Source organism: Oryzias latipes, chromosome 20, assembly GCF_053564925.1.
Source record: "Oryzias latipes strain Hd-rR chromosome 20, Olatipes_Hd-rR_3.1".
Classification (NCBI taxonomy): Eukaryota; Metazoa; Chordata; class Actinopteri; order Beloniformes; family Adrianichthyidae; genus Oryzias; species Oryzias latipes.
The window spans coordinates 753,578-772,250 of record NC_136256.1 but is presented as its reverse complement, the minus strand read 5'-3'; positions in this window follow the sequence as shown (position 1 = coordinate 772,250).

The following is an 18,673-nucleotide window of genomic DNA, read 5'->3' as shown; positions in this document are numbered from 1 at the left end:
GTGGCTGCAGGAGGAGAGGCTGCAGGAGGAGAGACATCAGGAGTCACTGGGTCTAGGAACTGAGGCTGCAGGAGGAGAAGCTGCAGGAGGAGAGACTCCAGGAGGAGAGGCTGCAGGAGGAGAGCCTGCAGGAGGAGAGGCTGCAGGAGGAGAGGCTGCAGGATGAAAGGCTGCAGGAGGAGAGACTGCAGGAGGAGAGACTGCAGGAGGAGAGCCTGCAGGAGGAGAGACTGCAGGAGGAGAGACTGCAGTAGGAGAGACTGCAGGAGTCACTGGGTCTAGGAGCTGAGGCTGCAGGAGGAGAGACTGCAGGAGGAGAGACTGCAGGAGGAGAGCCTGCAGGAGGAGAGACTGCAGGAGGAGAGCCTGCAGGAGGAGAGACTGCAGTAGGAGAGACTGCAGGAGTCACTGGGTCTAGGAGCTGAGGCTGCAGGAGGAGAAGCTGCAGGAGGAGAGACTGCAGAAGGAGAGCATGCAGGAGGAGAGACTGCAGGAGGAGATAGAGCAGGAGTCACTGGGTCTAGGAGCTGAGGCTGAAGGAGAAGAAGCTGCAGGAGGAGAGACTGCAGGAGGAGAGGCTGCAGGAGGAGAGACTGCAGGAGTCACTGAGTTTAGGAGTTGATGCTGCAGGAGGAGAGACTGCAGGAGGAGATGCTGCAGGAGGAGAAGCTGTAGGAGGAGAGACTGCAGGAGGAGAGCCTGCAGGAGGAGAGACTGCACGAGTCACTGGCTCTAGGAGCTGAGGCTGCAGGAGGAGAAGCTGCAGGAGGAGAGACTGCAAGAGGAGAGACTGCAGGAGGAGAGACTGCAGGAGGAGAGACTGCAGTAGTCACTGGGTCTAGGAGCTGAGGCTGCAGGAGGAGAAGCTGCAGGAGGAGAGACTGCAGGAGGAGAGCCTGCAGGAGGAGAGACTGCAGGAAGAGAGACTGCAGGAGGAGAGCCTGCAGGAGGAGAGCCTGCAGGAGGAGAGACTGCAGGAGGAGAAGCTGCAGGAGGAGAGACTGCAGGAGGAGAGGCTGCAGGAGGAGAGACTGCAGGAGGAGAAGCTGCAGGAGGAGAGCCTGCAGGAGGAGAGACTGCAGGAAGAGAGACTGCAGGAGGACAGCCTGCAGGAGGAGAGACTGCAGGAGGAGAAGCTGCAGGAGGAGAGACTGCAGGAGGAGAGGCTGCAGGAGGAGAGACTGCAGGAGGAAAAGCTGCAGGAGGAGAGCCTGCAGGATGAGAGCCTGCAGGAGGAGAGACTGCAGGAGGAGAAGCTGCAGGAGGAGAGACTGCAGGAGGAGAGCCTGCAGGAGAAGAGACTGCAGGAGGAGAAGCTGCAGGAGGAGAGACTGCAGGAGGAGAGACTGCAGGAGGAGAGCCTGCAGGAGGAGAGACTGCAGTAGGAGAGACTGCAGGAGTCACTGGGTCTAGGAGCTGAGGCTGCAGGAGGAGAAGCTGCAGGAGGAGAGACTGCAGGAGGAGAGCCTGCAGGAGGAGAGACTGCAGGAGGAAAGACTGCAGGAGGAGAGACTGCAGGAGTCACTGGGTCTAGGAGCTGAGGCTGCAGGAGGAAAAACTGCAGGAGGAGAGCCTGCAGGAGGAGAGACTGCAGGAGGAGAGGCTGCAGGAGGAGAGACTGCAGGAGGAGAGACTGCAGGAGGAGAGCCTGCAGGAGGAGAGACTGCAGGAGGAGAAGCTGCAGGAGGAGAGACTGCAGGAGGAGAGCCTGCAGGAGGAGAGACTGCAGGAGGAGAGACTGCAGGAGGAGAGACTGCAGGAGGAGAGACTGCAGGAGTCACTGGGTCTAGGAGCCGAGGCTGCAGGAGGAAAAACTGCAGGAGGAGAGCCTGCAGGAGGAGAGACTGCAGGAGGAGAGGCTGCAGGAGGAGAGACTGCAGGAGGAGAGACTGCAGGAGGAGAGCCTGCAGGAGGAGAGACTGCAGGAGGAGAAGCTGCAGGAGGAGAGACTGCAGGAGGAGAGCCTGCAGGAGGAGAGACTGCAGGAGGAGAGACTGCAGGAGGAGAGCCTGCAGGAGGAGAGCCTGCAGGAGGAGAGACTGCAGGAGGAGAGACTGCAGGAGGAGAAGCTGCAGGAGGAGAAGCTGCAGGAGGAGAGACTGCAGGAGGAGAAGCTGCAGGAGGAGAGCCTGCAGGAGGAGAGACTGCAGGAGGAGAGACTGCAGGAGGAGAGCCTGCAGGAGGAGAGCCTGCAGGAGGAGAGACTGCAGGAGGAGAGCCTGCAGGAGGAGAGCCTGCAGGAGGAGAGACTGCAGGAGGAGAGCCTGCAGGAGGAGAGACTGCAGGAGGAGAGACTGCAGGAGGAGAGACTGCAGGCGGAGAGACTGCAGGAGGAAAGCTGAAGGAGGAGAGACTGCAGGAGGAGAAGCTGCAGGAGGAGAGCCTGCAGGAGGAGAGACTGCAGGAGTCACTGGGTCTAGGAGCTGAGGCTGCAGGAGGAGAGACTGCAGGAGGAGAGACTGCAGGAGGAGAGCCTGCAGGAGGAGAGACTGCAGGAGGAGAGCCTGCAGGAGGAGAGACTGCAGGAGGAGAAGCTGCAGGAGGAGAGACTGCAGGAGGAGAGACTGCAGGAGTCACTGGGTCTAGGAGCTGAGGCTGCAGGAGGAGAAGCTGCAGGAGGAGAAACTGCAGGAGGAGAGCCTGCAGGAGGAGAGACTGCAGGAAGAGAGACTGCAGGAGGAGAGCCTGCAGGAGGAGAGACTGCAGGAGGAGAGACTGCAGGAGTCACTGGGTCTAGGAGCTGAGGCTGCAGGAGGAGAAGCTGCAGGAGGAGAGACTGCAGGAGGAGAGCCTGCAGGAGGAGAGACTGCAGGAGGAGAGACTGCAGGAGGAGAGCCTGCAGGAGGAGAGACTGCAGGAGGAGAGACTGCAGGAGTCACTGGGTCTAGGAGCTGAGGCTGAAGGAGAAGAAGCTGTAGGAGGAGAGACTGCAGGAGGAGAGACTGCAGGAGGAGAGGCTGCAGGAGGAGAGACTGCAGGAGGAGAGACTGCAGGAGGAGAAGCTGCAGGAGGAGAGACTGCAGGAGGAGAGACTGCAGGAGGAGAGCCCGCAGGAGGAGAGACTGCAGGAGGAGAGCCTGCAGGAGGAGAGACTGCAGGAGGAGAGACTGCAGGAGGAGAGCCTGCAGGAGGAGAGCCTGAAGGAGGAGAGACTGCAGGAGGAGAGCCTGAAGGAGGAGAGACTGCAGGAGGAGAGCCTGAAGGAGGAGAGACTGCAGGAGGAGAGCCTGCAGGAGGAGAGACTGCAGGAGGAGAGACTGCAGGAGTCACTGGGTCTAGGAGCTGAGGCTGCAGGAGGAGAAGCTGCAGGAGGAGAGACTGCAGGAGGAGAGCATGCAGGAGGAGAGACTGCAGGAGGAGAGACAGCAGGAGTCACTGGGTCTAGGAGCTGAGGCTGAAGGAGAAGAAGCTGCAGGAGGAGAGACTGCAGGAGGAGATCCTGCAGGAGGAGAGACTGCAGGAGGAGAGCCTGCAGGAGGAGAGACTGCAGGAGGAGAAGCTGCAGGAGGAGAGACTGCAGGAGGAGAGACTGCAGGAGTCACTGGGTCTAGGAGCTGAGGCTGCAGGAGGAGAAGCTGCAGGAGGAGAGACTGCAGGAGGAGAGCCTGCAGGAGGAGAGACTGCAGGAAGAGAGACTGCAGGAGGAGAGCCTGCAGGAGGAGAGACTGCAGGAGGAGAGACTGCAGGAGTCACTGGGTCTAGGAGCTGAGGCTGCAGGAGGAGAAGCTGCAGGAGGAGAGACTGCAGGAGGAGAGCCTGCAGGAGGAGAGACTGCAGGAGGAGAGACTGCAGGAGGAGAGCCTGCAGGAGGAGAGACTGCAGGAGGAGAGACTGCAGGAGTCACTGGGTCTAGGAGCTGAGGCTGAAGGAGAAGAAGCTGTAGGAGGAGAGACTGCAGGAGGAGAGACTGCAGGAGGAGAGACTGCAGGAGGAGAGGCTGCAGGAGGAGAGACTGCAGGAGGAGAGACTGCAGGAGGAGAAGCTGCAGGAGGAGAGACTGCAGGAGGAGAGCCTGCAGGAGGAGAGACTGCAGGAGGAGAGGCTGCAGGAGGAGCGACTGCAGGAGGAGAGGCTGCAGGAGGAGAGACTGCAGGAGGAGAGACTGCAGGAGGAGAGCCTGCAGGAGGAGAGACTGCAGGAGGAGAGCCTGCAGGAGGAGAGACTGCAGGAGGAGAGACTGCAGGAGGAGAGGCTGCAGGAGGAGAGACTGCAGGAGGAGAGCCTGCAGGAGGAGAGACTGCAGGAGGAGAGACTGCAGGAGGAGAAGCTGCAGGAGGAGAGACTGCAGGAGGAGAGCCTGCAGGAGGAGAGACTGCAGGAGGAGAGCCTGCAGGAGGAGAGACTGCAGGAGGAAAGACTGCAGGAGGAGAGCCTGCAGGAGGAGAGCCTGAAGGAGGAGAGACTGCAGGAGGAGAGCCTGAAGGAGGAGAGACTGCAGGAGGAGAGCCTGAAGGAGGAGAGACTGCAGGAGGAGAGCCTGCAGGAGGAGAGACTGCAGGAGGAGAGACTGCAGGAGTCACTGGGTCTAGGAGCTGAGGCTGCAGGAGGAGAAGCTGCAGGAGGAGAGACTGCAGGAGGAGAGCATGCAGGAGGAGAGACTGCAGGAGGAGAGACAGCAGGAGTCACTGGGTCTAGGAGCTGAGGCTGAAGGAGAAGAAGCTGCAGGAGGAGAGACTGCAGGAGGAGAGACTGCAGGAGGAGGGCCTGCAGGAGGAGAGACTACAGGAGGGGAGACTGCAGGAGGAGAGCCTGCAGGGGGAGAGACTACAGGAGGAGAGACTGCAGTAGGAGAGCCTGCAGGAGGAGAGACTACAGGAGGAGAAGCTGCAGGAGGAGAGCCTGCAGGAGGAGAGACTGCAGGAGGAGAGCCTGCAGGAGGAGAGCCTGCAGGAGTCACTGGGTCTAGGAGCTGTGGCTGCAGGAGGAGAAGCTGCAGGAAGAGAGACTGCAGGAGGAGAGACTGCAGGAGGAGGGCCTGCAGGAGGAGAGACTACAGGAGGGGAGACTGCAGGAGGAGAGCCTGCAGGAGGAGAGACTGCAGGAGGAGAGCCTGCAGGAGGAGAGCCTGCAGTAGGAGAGCCTGCAGGAGGAGAGACTACAGGAGGAGAAGCTGCAGGAGGAGAGCCTGCAGGAGGAGAGACTGCAGGAGTCACTGGGTCTAGGAGCTGAGGCTGAAGGAGAAGAAGCTGCAGGAGGAGAGACTGCAGGAGGAGAGACTGCAGGAGGAGAGACTGCAGGAGGAGAGACTACAGGAGGGGAGACTGCAGGAGGAGAGCCTGCAGGAGGAGAGACTGCAGGAGGAGAGCCTGCAGGAGGAGAGACTGCAGGAGTCACTGGGTCTAGGAGCTGAGGCTGCAGGAGGAGAAGCTGCAGGAGGAGAGACTGCAGGAGGAGAGCATGCAGGAGGAGAGACTGCAGGAGGAGAGACAGCAGGAGTCACTGGGTCTAGGAGCTGAGGCTGAAGGAGAAGAAGCTGCAGGAGGAGAGACTGCAGGAGGAGAGACTGCAGGAGGAGGGCCTGCAGGAGGAGAGACTACAGGAGGGGAGACTGCAGGAGGAGAGCCTGCAGGAGGAGAGACTACAGGAGGAGAGACTGCAGTAGGAGAGCCTGCAGGAGGAGAGACTACAGGAGGAGAAGCTGCAGGAGGAGAGCCTGCAGGAGGAGAGACTGCAGGAGGAGAGCCTGCAGGAGGAGAGCCTGCAGGAGTCACTGGGTCTAGGAGCTGAGGCTGCAGGAGGAGAGACCGCAGGAGAAGAGCTTGCAGGAGGAGATACTGCAGGAGGAGAGACTGCAGGAGGAGAGTTTGCAGGAGTCACTGGGTCTAGGAGCTGAAGCTGCAGGAGGAGAGCCTGCAGGAGGAGAGACTGCAGGAGGAGAGCTTGCAGGAGTCACTGGGTCTAGGAGCTGAAGCTGCAGGAGGAGAGCCTGCAGGAGGAGAGACTGCAGGAGAAGAGCTTGCAGGAGGAGAGACTGCAGGAGGAGAGACTGCAGGAGGAGACACTTCAGGAGAAGAGCTTGCAGGAGGAGAGCCTGCAGGAGGAGAGACAGCAGGAGGAGAGACTGCAGGAGGAGAGGCTGCAGGAGCTGAGGCTGCAGGAGCTGAGGCTGCAGGAGGAGAGCCTGCAGGAGGAGAGACAGCAGGAGGAGAGACTGCAGGAGGAGAGACTGCAGGAGGAGAGACTGCAGGAGGAGAGACTGCAGGAGGAGAGACTGCAGGAGTCACTGGGTCTAGGAGCTGAGGCTGCAGGAGGAAAAACTGCAGGAGGAGAGCCTGCAGGAGGAGAGACTGCAGGAGGAGAGCCTGCAGGAGGAGAGGCTGCAGGAGGAGAGACTGCAGGAGTCACTGGGTCTAGGAGCTGAGGCTCCAGGAGGAGAGCCTGCAGGAGGAGAGGCTGCAGGAGGAGAGCCTGCAGGAGGAGCTGAGGCTGCAGGAGGAGAGCCTGCAGGAGGAGAGACTGCAGGAGGAGAGACTGCAGGAGGAGAGACTGCAGGAGGAGAGACTGCAGGAGTCACTGGGTCTAGGAGCTGAGGCTGCAGGAGGAAAAACTGCAGGAGGAGAGACTGCAGGAGGAGAGCCTGCAGGAGGAGAGCCTGCAGGAGTCACTGGGTCTAGGAGCTGAGGCTCCAGGAGGAGAGCCTGCAGGAGGAGAGGCTGCAGGAGGAGAGCCTGCAGGAGGAGCTGAGGCTGCAGGAGGAGAGCCTGCAGGAGGAGAGACTGCAGGAGGAGAGCCTGCAGGAGTCACTGGGTCTAGGAGCTGAGGCTCCAGGAGGAGAGCCTGCAGGAGGACAGCCTGCAGGAGGAGAGGCTGCAGGAGCTGAGGCTGCAGGAGCTGAGGCTGCAGGAGGAGAGCCTGCAGGAGGAGCTGAGGCTGCAGGAGGAGAGCCTGCAGGAGGAGAGACTGCAGGAGGAGAGACTGCAGGAGGAGAGACTGCAGGAGGAGAGGCTGCAGGAGGAGAGCCTGCAGGAGGACAGACTGCAGGAGGAGAGACTGCAGGAGGAGAGACTGCAGGAGTCACTGGGTCTAGGAGCTGAGGCTCCAGGAGGAGAGCCTGCAGGAGGAGAGACTGCAGGAGGAGAGCCTGCAGGAGGAGCTGAGGCTGCAGGAGGAGAGCCTGCAGGAGGAGCTGAGGCTGCAGGAGGAGAGCCTGCAGGAGGAGAGCCTGCAGGAGGAGAGGCTGCAGGAGGAGAGCCTGCAGGAGGAGCTGAGGCTGCAGGAGGAGAGCCTGCAGGAGGAGAGACTGCAGGAGGAGAGCCTGCAGGAGGAGAGGCTGCAGGAGGAGAGGCTGCAGGAGGAGAGCCTGCAGGAGGAGCTGAGGCTGCAGGAGGAGAGCCTGCAGGAGGAGAGACTGCAGGAGGAGAGACTGCAGGAGGAGAGAATGGGCGGGAAGAATCCAGGAGAGGTCTCACAGAACCAGTGAGGATTGGGCCCTTTTGTGTCTCTTCAGGTGTTGCCTTTTTGTCATGTTTTCAGCTTGTGTGTTTCTCCTGTCTCACCAGGTTCAAGTTGCTAATTATCTGCAGCCTTAAGCTTATTTGGTAAACCGCCTCCTGCTGGAATCATCTGCTCTGTCAAACGTTTCATGAACTTTTGTCGCCATTGTCGAGTGTATTTATTTATTTAATGAGAAAAAGCAGCTTCAGCTCTGGGATGGGAGCAGAACCAGCAACCTCTGCCTCACCCACAGCGGATGGACTCATAACCTTTATGAAGGTTTTTGTAACCTCTTATTGTGACAGTAACACCCGTCCAACACAAAAGGCCTTCAGCGCTCCTCTGTTTGCTCAGTTGTTGGACAGAACAAGTAAAAAAATAAATAGTAAACAAAATTAAATCAAAAATAAAAATAAAGGAAAAATAAATAAAAGAAAATAAAAATAAACTTTGTGTAATGATGGCAGGGCAGTCTGCTGTGCCGCCCTCTGCTGGCATCTCTCTGCTGCTGCAACTGCAGCTTCACAGCAAACGTCTGAGAAGCTGAGAGCAGCACCAGGCACAGAGACAGATGTTCATCTGTGTAACCCCACCCAGAAAGACGATGCTAACCTGGATTCATAGTGTTTATTTTCCTCTTCTCCGTATGATCTCATCTGTCAGTCGTGTGAGTCTTTAATGACTCCTCTGCTGTTTGTACAAACTGACATGATTCAACAGTTCTTTCTGTCAATCAGTGACAGTGTCTGAACAAATGCTGTAAAAGCCCCTGTGTTGATGCTATAAGGAGCTTTTGTCCACATCATCCTGTGAGCATCACATCAACTGGATCCTTAAAACAGAGTTTGGATCTCCTTCCTCATGACGTTCAGCTACAGAAAAAGCATTTTTCCCTCAGAGCTTTTTTTTCCCGCAGAACACAAACAGTGGAGACAAAGCGGCGGGCTGTGTTCCCCTCGCCGTCATCCAGGATGTGATCAGTGTGCTGTGATGAGTTCTTTGTCCCGGAGCAGTGAATCCCATGAATGGCGCCGAGGATGGCGCAGCGACGCAGCATGAGCACAGCAGCATGTGAAGGCGTTCTTACCGTCTGTCTAAATACTGAGGCCGCCGTTAGGCCGCCGTTCGGTATCAGCTCGCCACTCACGAAGACAGCTCCTGGTTTTACCCAACCACCTTGAAGATGTTCCACCTTTTGCCCCTGAGAGGACCGTCCTCTGTCTGTCGCATTGGCGCTTTTATGCTCATGTTGTCACGTTTCTGAAGAAAACCTGTCGGGCTTTGACTTTTTTTCAGCTAAAGTCCAGTATAATGTTTAATATTTAAAATGAAGATGGTTTAAATGACAAAAACTGAATTCACTGAGTTCCTTTACGGTTTCTCCCCCCACAGCCAACATTTTTGAAAGATGATGAACTCAATGCAAACACACACGCCGCTACAAACCAAGGAGAAAAACCACAACAGCTTCAGGAGAAAACAAGCTTTTAGCAGTAACTTCCCCTCAAAGTCCACATGAGGACTATTTTGTTCTTTTTAGTGTTTATTGGGTAACATTTACATTATTCATTGATTGAATGAACCGATTTTTCTTCAGTCTTTTTCAGTCATTTTTTTTCTTTAAAAATATTGTTGTTCTGTGTTTTATTGTGTTTCATTTTCAGACCACAGTAGTATTTTCTGACCATATCATTTTAATAGAACTGCAGGTAACTCAGTAAGTACATTTTATTTCTTTAGCACCTTTCACAGACAGAGGTCACAAGGTGCTTCACAGGTTAAATATATAAACACAAAAGACAAAAACCACGTAAAACAATCATCCCAAGCCCAAATAAAAACAGTTTGCAAAAATAACATGATTTTAGTTGACTTTAAAAAGAATTTACAGAGTCCAGGTCAACTAACCGTTTCCAAAATGAACAGCATGTCGGAACAAAGTACAGTGAGTTGTGTTGAGTACACACACAGCACAATAGTACACACACAGCACAATAAACACAATACACTAGAAAAAAGCAACCATTTTCAACGGAATAGTTCTTTAATGAAGCTGCTGTCAGTGGGGATTTAGAGAAATGCTGCATTTGATGCTTCAGGTTCCCTTTGACTCCAGAGGAAAGGGGGCGTGGTCTGTGACATTGAAAGGTTTGCATCACTGGATAGTTGATCTCACTGTAATGATGTCAGGATCCTGGTGTCCTCCCACTCCTATGGATGATCTTCACACCTGCTACCCCCCAGCTCATCCGCCTGCAGCCTTTAGCTGGACTCCTCCCCCTTCAGCCGACGTCAGTCCGTCTGCTTCCTGCAGTAAAGTAACTGACTCATGCTGAGCCAAGCCAAGCCAAGCCAAGCCTTATGCCAAGTGCCAAGTGCCAAGTGCCAATTTCCACCTGCTCTCGTATCAATTCTGTGTTTTGGTTCTTCAGGAATTGCTACCAGCTTCACCTCCACCACTGTCATCCATTGGACTCCACTCTACAGTCTCCACAGCTTCCACCAGACCAGCAGCTCATCCATTTCATCTTCCATCCAAGCCACATGCCTTTCAAACCCTCCACCACTGCTGTTTCATCCACCTACTGTTTCTGTCCTGCCTCTGGGTCCAGCCCCATTCAACATAAGCAATGAAGCAACAGCATCATGGTGGTCATTCAAACACAAACGGCTCTGCCTGCAGAAACTCAGCACGACGGTTTCAGTCCTTTTCTTTCTCTGCTGCTGAACTTTGACCTCATTTTTCTGACACTTCTGAAAAACAACTGCTGGATTTTGAAAAGTTCTATGTTTAGGGTTCGAGCCAAAACGCTGTGCTGATGTGAGCACAGATGGACAAGGAGTCTAGATATGTTCCACAAAATGAGCTCATTCTATCCAAACTATTCTATCAGAATTCAGATGTTGGAGCTCGTTCCCCAAAGCTAAAACGCTCCAGGATGAGGTGAATGCCAGCAGCGTTTCCTCAGTGAGCGCCCGAAGCTGATGAAGCATCAGAGAAGAAGTCAGATCTAGTGGATCACTGAGTCACTGTTTTTGTGGAAATGATCTGTGAAATAGGATTACAGAAGAAGTCATTATGTGGCCTCGTCTTCCTCCTCGCTGTTTATCAGCACCTTCATTAGCAAACAGACAGGACTTATCTCTCTCTTTGCCAGCCGACAACACCGTGAAAGTCAGAGGTCATGGCTCCCAGTTGTGTGATAAGAGGCGGACACCAAATTGGAGGAAGACTGATTACATCCCTGAGGAGGAGTGTGATGAAGCTCTCAGCTCCATCAGAGCTGCCTGCTCCCATCTCCTTCAGCACTCCGTCTCCTTTAGTCCTCATTTATCACGGCTCAGTTAACGTGCTCTGTGTGTGCACGTCTACTGGCTTTCACACTAATAACGTCTAATTCATCAGAACGCTAAATGCCAGACTTTTATTTTCTGGCCATGACACACAGAACTTTAAAACACCAAGAATCCAACATGCAGGTTTTAACCCCAGTCTTTGGACTGCTGTTGGCTGACAGGAAGCTCAGGTCACATGACTTTCCTTGACCCTGAAACCCCTTCAGACCCTAATTTTGAGCACTGGTTGATTCCATCTTTACAGGATATGACATCACCAAATCCTGGTGAGTAGGCTGGGTTTTTTTTTTCATCAGAATGAGGCATTTCATGAAAATGAAATTGCGACACAACCGTGTCTGATAACAGAAGAACCAGGAAGTCAGTTAATAACACAGACACTATGGACTTTATTGAACAAAGATAAAGTTGTTCAAGCCTCCAGCATTCAGACTCACCCCGTCTGTCTTCTGTCTCATCTCACAGGAGGTAGACAGTACTGCCCCCTGAGGACCCCCCAGCCCCACGCTGCTCTGTTCTGATAAGATCAGACAGGTCAGGGCAGGGCAGTTTTAAATACAGACTGAATGTCAAAACGGAGGTTAGGAAAAGACCCGTCCTGCTTTGTCTAATTAGGAGAGAGCAAAGTGAAGAAGATAAATGGTAACTTCCTCAAGCCCCGTGTTCTCCACTATGGACAGAAGGTCCAGGGTGTGCTTCACCCGAGAGGCAAAGCGGTGAAGGACCGACTGCTCCATGTGTTCATGTGTGTTCATGTATGTTCATGTGTGTTCATGTGTGTTCATGTGTGTTCATGTGTGTTCATGTGTGTTCATATGTGTTCATGTGTGTTCATGTATGTTCATGTGTGTTTATGTGTGTTCATGTGTGTTCATGTGTGTTCATGTATGTTCATGTGTGTTCATGTATGTTCATGTGTGTTCATATATGTTCATGTATGTTCACGTGTGTTCATGTATGTTCATGTGTGTTCATGTATGTTCATGTATGTTCATGTATGTTCATGTGTGTTCATGTATGTTCATGTATGTTCATGTATGTTTATGTGTGTTCATGTATGTTCATGTGTGTTCATGTGTGTTCATGTATGTTCATGTGTGTTCATGTATGTTCATGTATGTTCATGTGTGTTCATGTGTGTTCATATATGTTCATGTATGTTCATGTATGTTCATGTGTGTTCATGTGTGTTCATGTGTGTTCATGTATGTTCATGTGTGTTCATGTATGTTCATGTGTGTTCATATATGTTCATGTGTGTTCATGTATGTTCATGTGTGTTCATGTATGTTCATGTGTGTTCATGTGTGTTCATGTGTGTTCATATGTGTTCATGTGTGTTCATGTGTGTTCATATGTGTTCATGTGTGTTCATGTGTGTTCATGTATGTTCATGTGTGTTCATGTATGTTCATGTATGTTCATGTATGTTCATGTGTGTTCATATATGTTCATGTATGTTCATGTGTGTTCATGTTTGTTCATGTGTGTTCATGTATGTTCATGTATGTTCATGTATGTTCATGTGTGTTCATGTATGTTCATGTGTGTTCATGTATGTTCATGTGTGTTCATGTATCTTCATGTGTGTTCATATATGTTCATGTGTGTTCATGTATGTTCATGTGTGTTCATGTTTGTTCATGTGTGTTCATGTGTGTTCATATATGTTCATGTATGTTCACGTGTGTTCATGTATGTTCATGTGTGTTCATGTGTGTTCATGTGTGTTCATGTGTGTTCATGTATGTTCATGTGTGTTCATGTATGTTCATGTGTGTTCATATATGTTCATGTATGTTCACGTGTGTTCATGTATGTTCATGTGGTTTCATGTATGTTCATGTGTGTTCATGTATGTTCATGTGTGTTCATGTATTTTCATGTATGTTCATGTATGTTTATGTGTGTTCATGTCTGTTCATATATGTTCATGTATGTTCATGTGTGTTCATGTATGTTCATGTGTGTTCATGTATGTTCATGTATGTTCATGTGTGTTCATGTATGTTCATGTGTGTTCATGTATGTTCATGTGTGTTCATGTATGTTCATGTGTGTTCATCTGTGTTCACGTGTGTTCATGTGTGTTCATGTGTGTTCATGTGTGTTCATGTATGTTCATGTGTGTTCATGTGTGTTCATGTATGTTCAAGTGTGTTCATGTGTGTTCATGTGTGTTCATGTATGTTCATGTATGTTCATCTGTGTTCATATGTGTTCATGTATATTCATGTGTGTTCATGTCTGTTCATGTGTGTTCATGTATGTTCATGTATGTTCATGTATGTTCATGTGTGTTCATGTATGTTCATGTATGTTCATGTATGTTCATGTGTGTTCATGTATGTTCATATGTGTTCATGTATGTTCATGTGTGTTCATGTATGTTCATGTCTGTTCATGTGTGTTCATGTATGTTCATGTATGTTCATGTATGTTCATGTGTGTTCATGTATGTTCATGTGTGTTCATGTATGTTCATGTATATTCATGTGTGTTCATGTCTGTTCATGTCTGTTCATGTGTGTTCATGTATATTCATGTGTGTTCATGTCTGTTCATGTCTGTTCATGTGTGTTCATGTATGTTCATGTATGTTCATGTATGTTCATGTGTGTTCATGTATGTTCATGTATGTTCATGTGTGTTCATGTATGTTCATGTGTGTTCATCTGTGTTCACGTGTGTTCATGTGTGTTCATGTATGTTCATGTGTGTTCATGTATGTTCATGTGTGTTCATGTGTGTTCATGTGTGTTCATGTATGTTCAAGTGTGTTCATGTGTGTTCATGTATGTTCATGTGTGTTCATGTATGTTCATGTATGTTCATGTATGTTCATGTATGTTCATGTATGTACATGTATCTTCATGTGTGTTCATGTGTGTTCATATATGTTCATGTATGTTCACGTGTGTTCATGTATGTTCATGTGTGTTCATGTGTGTTCATGTGTGTTCATGTATGTTCATGTGTGTTCATGTATGTTCATGTGTGTTCATATATGTTCATGTATGTTCACGTGTGTTCATGTATGTTCATGTGGTTTCATGTATGTTCATGTGTGTTCATGTATGTTCATGTGTGTTCATGTATTTTCATGTATGTTCATGTATGTTTATGTGTGTTCATGTCTGTTCATATATGTTCATGTATGTTCATGTGTGTTCATGTATGTTCATGTGTGTTCATGTATGTTCATGTATGTTCATGTGTGTTCATGTATGTTCATGTATGTTCATATGTGTTCATGTATGTTCATGTGTGTTCATGTATGTTCATGTGTGTTCATGTATGTTCATGTGTGTTCATCTGTGTTCACGTGTGTTCATGTGTGTTCATGTGTGTTCATGTGTGTTCATGTATGTTCATGTGTGTTCATGTGTGTTCATGTATGTTCAAGTGTGTTCATGTGTGTTCATGTATGTTCATGTATGTTCATCTGTGTTCATATGTGTTCATGTATATTCATGTGTGTTCATGTCTGTTCATGTGTGTTCATGTATGTTCATGTATGTTCATGTATGTTCATGTGTGTTCATGTATGTTCATGTATGTTCATGTATGTTCATGTGTGTTCATGTATGTTCATATGTGTTCATGTATGTTCATGTGTGTTCATGTCTGTTCATGTCTGTTCATGTGTGTTCATGTATGTTCATGTATGTTCATGTATGTTCATGTGTGTTCATGTATGTTCATGTGTGTTCATGTATGTTCATGTATATTCATGTGTGTTCATGTCTGTTCATGTCTGTTCATGTGTGTTCATGTATATTCATGTGTGTTCATGTCTGTTCATGTCTGTTCATGTGTGTTCATGTATGTTCATGTATGTTCATGTATGTTCATGTGTGTTCATGTATGTTCATGTATGTTCATGTGTGTTCATGTATGTTCATGTGTGTTCATCTGTGTTCACGTGTGTTCATGTGTGTTCATGTATGTTCATGTGTGTTCATGTATGTTCATGTGTGTTCATGTGTGTTCATGTATGTTCAAGTGTGTTCATGTGTGTTCATGTATGTTCATGTGTGTTCATGTATGTTCATGTATGTTCATGTATGTTCATGTATGTTCATGTATGTTCATGTATGTACATGTATCTTCATGTGTGTTCATGTATGTTCATATGTGTTCATGTATGTTCATGTGTGTTCATGTATGTTCATGTGTGTTCATCTGTGTTCACGTGTGTTCATGTGTGTTCATGTATGTTCATGTCTGTTCATGTATGTTCATGTGTGTTCATGTGTGTTCATGTATGTTCATGTGTGTTCATGTATGTTCAAGTGTGTTCATGTGTGTTCATGTATGTTCATGTATGTTCATCTGTGTTCATATGTGTTCATGTATTTTCATGTGTGTTCATGTGTGTTCATGTGTGTTCATATGTGTTCATGTGTGTTCATGTATTTTCATGTGTGTTCATGTGTGTTCATGTGTGTTCATGTGTATTCATGTGTTTTCATGTGTGTTCATGTTTTAGCATACAGCAGGTCATATTCCAGTGTATGGATGGACATGTCTGTGGACAGGCCCTCTTCATTTGACAGATGATGAGTTGCCTATGTTTGCTTCTGATCCTGCCCCTCTTATGCTTTCTTCATCCTTCAACTGATTTCCCCCCTTTTCCTTTCTTCGACCCTCGTTCCTCATCGCTATCATCCTAATCCCTCCTTCTTTCTCTGTCTGATGAATACAAACAAACAAACAAAATGTAAATAAACACACCAGGACGCCTGAAACCTCTTTTTGACACAACCATAATTGGAAACCTCGACGTTTCCATTTGGCTTTATGTGACTAACCCCAAAGAGACCTCCTCATCGGTGAGTCTCTGCAGCCGTGAACTGAAAACGATTGGCTAAAAGCTATATCACAGTCACAGAGAAGCAGGGCTAAGCTAAGGCTGCACATTCATGGCTTTGTTGGTCGAATGCTGTAAAGCAGGGGTCGGGAACCTTTTTGGCCGAGAGAGCCATAAACGCCACATATTTTGAAATGTAATTTCGAAAGAGCCATACAATAATGTAGTGTCCCTTTCCCACACTGAGGCACGGAGACTTAACCTCTTTTAAGGTTCTTTATTCTGGTTACTGCAGACCGCAACAAACGCCGTACAATTAATTCAGCAACTCCTGAATCTCTCCCGCCGAGACGAGAGAGAGCGCTTCTCCCAACTTTATATTCCCCCCTCCCGCTCCAGCCCTCCCATTTCCCTTATTCGGCCCATAGCTGAACCCCATTGCTCCAAATTACCTAACAACAGGCTGAGCGACAGAACTGAGAGCCAATCAGATCCCTGTTTTTTAAAGACGTCACACACCACCACCTGATGACGACCTGATGAAGGTGGAAGACATTCCACCGAAACGTGTCGGTACGTTTTACATTACAAAACAAACAGGTGTCTGATAAAAAACAAATAAAATACGCAGTATAATTTTATAGACACAATGAACCTCTTTGAATCGAACTCCAGAACTTTTAACGCGACCCAACAGCCATCCAACTCAGTCCGCGACAATTTGTTTAAAACTAAACATACAAGTGAATGTGTGCATTTGATATAATTTCAACATTTTTAAAGTACAATAAGTCTGTGGATTCTTTTTAGTAACATGGTTATGCTGTTGCTAATAAATGATGAGTATTTCTCATGGTAGTTTTGCTGATGGTCTAGTCTGGTTGATACGTGGTGAGTTTCTGCTTCATGCAGGCGTTGAGACTTTAAACGTGATCGTAGATCTGAATGTTCTGTAGATGTGAGACAGACTGATCACATGCAGACGCGGAGCCAAACATACACTCACACGCTGCAGTGAGTGACGGGCAGTGGGTTTTACGTTTTTACAATCCCAGCGCGATTCACCTGCTGCCTGTCCCCACAACACCTCAGCCCCACCCTCTGCTTTCTTCCTCGAACATCCCGTCCCCGCATCTGCGCGCTCTTTCTCAGAGACGGGAGCGCGCAGTTTTAGGCACGGCAATTCACAGGTTTCCGGCTGGTACAAACTCTGTGAAATAATAGATAATAGTAAACTGATAGCGCTGGCGCAGATTTCTCTCTCTAAGCACTGCTACTACTGCGCGCCTCTGGCATCGCATCGCGCCCGAGAAGGACTGGCCTAATGAAAGAAAAAAAAAAGTATAATTAAAGATTTGTCTGCGAGCCACATGTAACCATCAAAAGAGCCATATATGGCTCGCGAGCCATAGGTTCCCGACCCCTGGTGTAAAGCATGCTATAAAGCATTCAACCCTTTGTTTTCCTGTTTCTCTATTTATCACGCTCCTCTTCCGCCGTTTTTTGGGCACTTAACTCCTTCTACAATTTTTAAGCTATTTTAACATTTCAACTATTAAAATGTTCAGCTCATACATAGGGAAGTTTCGGTGCATGAGGTCGCCGGTTCAAGACCCCGTTCAGACATTTTAAATGTTATAACCATTCAACTATTTAAATGTTCAGCTCTTCCAGCTTATTGATGATATGACTTTTTGTTTTTCAAATCCTTGAACTTTTTAAGATATTCCAGGATTTTCCAGTATTTTTGCTCCAATGAAATACATGGAGAATATTTCGTGCAGAAGTTCACAGGTTAACTCCTTCAACCATTATAACTTCAACATGCTTTTAGCTAGAGACATTGTTCAAACATTAAAATGATCACAAGGCTTTGGACTACAAAATAAGTTTAGAAATCATTATGGGATGGCGACAAAACCTACGGTTTGGCGGCCATTTTGGGACAAAATCTGAGGCGAATATTGCATCATCCATGGCTGGAACTGAACATATTGAAATTCACTGGATCTGGACATATAAGGAATGTGGGCGTGGTTAGCAAACAAACTTCCTTGCTAAGGACGTCCAAAAGTTTATCTTGTACGATTTGTCTGAAACTGACGATGTGTTCCTCGTCCCCAGGCGACCCAATCATAAAACAGTTGCTATGGAGATAAAATCAACAGAAAAGCCGCCATTTTGAAAAAAAGTGGATTTTCTATCAACTTATAACATGTAGCTTTTACCAAAATGATACTCTCAAACAATGTGCTTTTTTGAGTCAGTTGATGATGCTGATTCCAATACTAGCACTTTTAGCTTTTTTGGTAACAACTTCAAATTTTCAACAGTTCAGCCATTTTTTCTACAATTTCAGCTTTAATGCTTAACTCCTACAAATTTTTGACCTATTTTAGTCATTCTACTACTACAATTTTCAACTTTTTCAGCTTACTCCTGCTAGGACTTTTGGTCCTTGAACCTTTCAATTTATTCCAGGATTTTCCAGACAGTTCAGCCATTTCTTCAGCTAATTCAGCTTTCATTCAGCAGTACAGCATTCAACCCTGCATTTTCTTCTGGAAATGCAACTCCTTCTAGTTTTATTTAATGGTTCTTGTTAATTGTTTTAATGTAGTCGGCCGAATTCAAGCCAAAGCATTTTTGTTTGAGTCGCTTTCTTTCTTGTGTTTTAATTGAACACTTTGAACTGTTTTGGTTTTTCTATTTCCATGAGGCCAAAATGGCCACTGTTTTTAGATGGATTGAACTAACATGTTGAACATTTGAAAGTCTGAATATTGAATTTGTTATATTTATGTTACGACTCGTGACCGAAGGAATCCTAACGCAGGAAGGAAGAACTCAAACTCGAACTCAAAGTAGACTGTCACAGATTTACTCGAAATCTCAAAGAAGTCAAACATCCAGTTGTACAAACAAACAGGACTCTGCGACACTGAAAACAACAAGGACAGAAACTTAAATACCAAACCACATAATCAGGAAACTGAAAACAGCTGAGAGAAACAGGTGAACACACAGAAGGGGGAGGAGGAGGGTGCAGCTGCCAGCTGATCCATGACA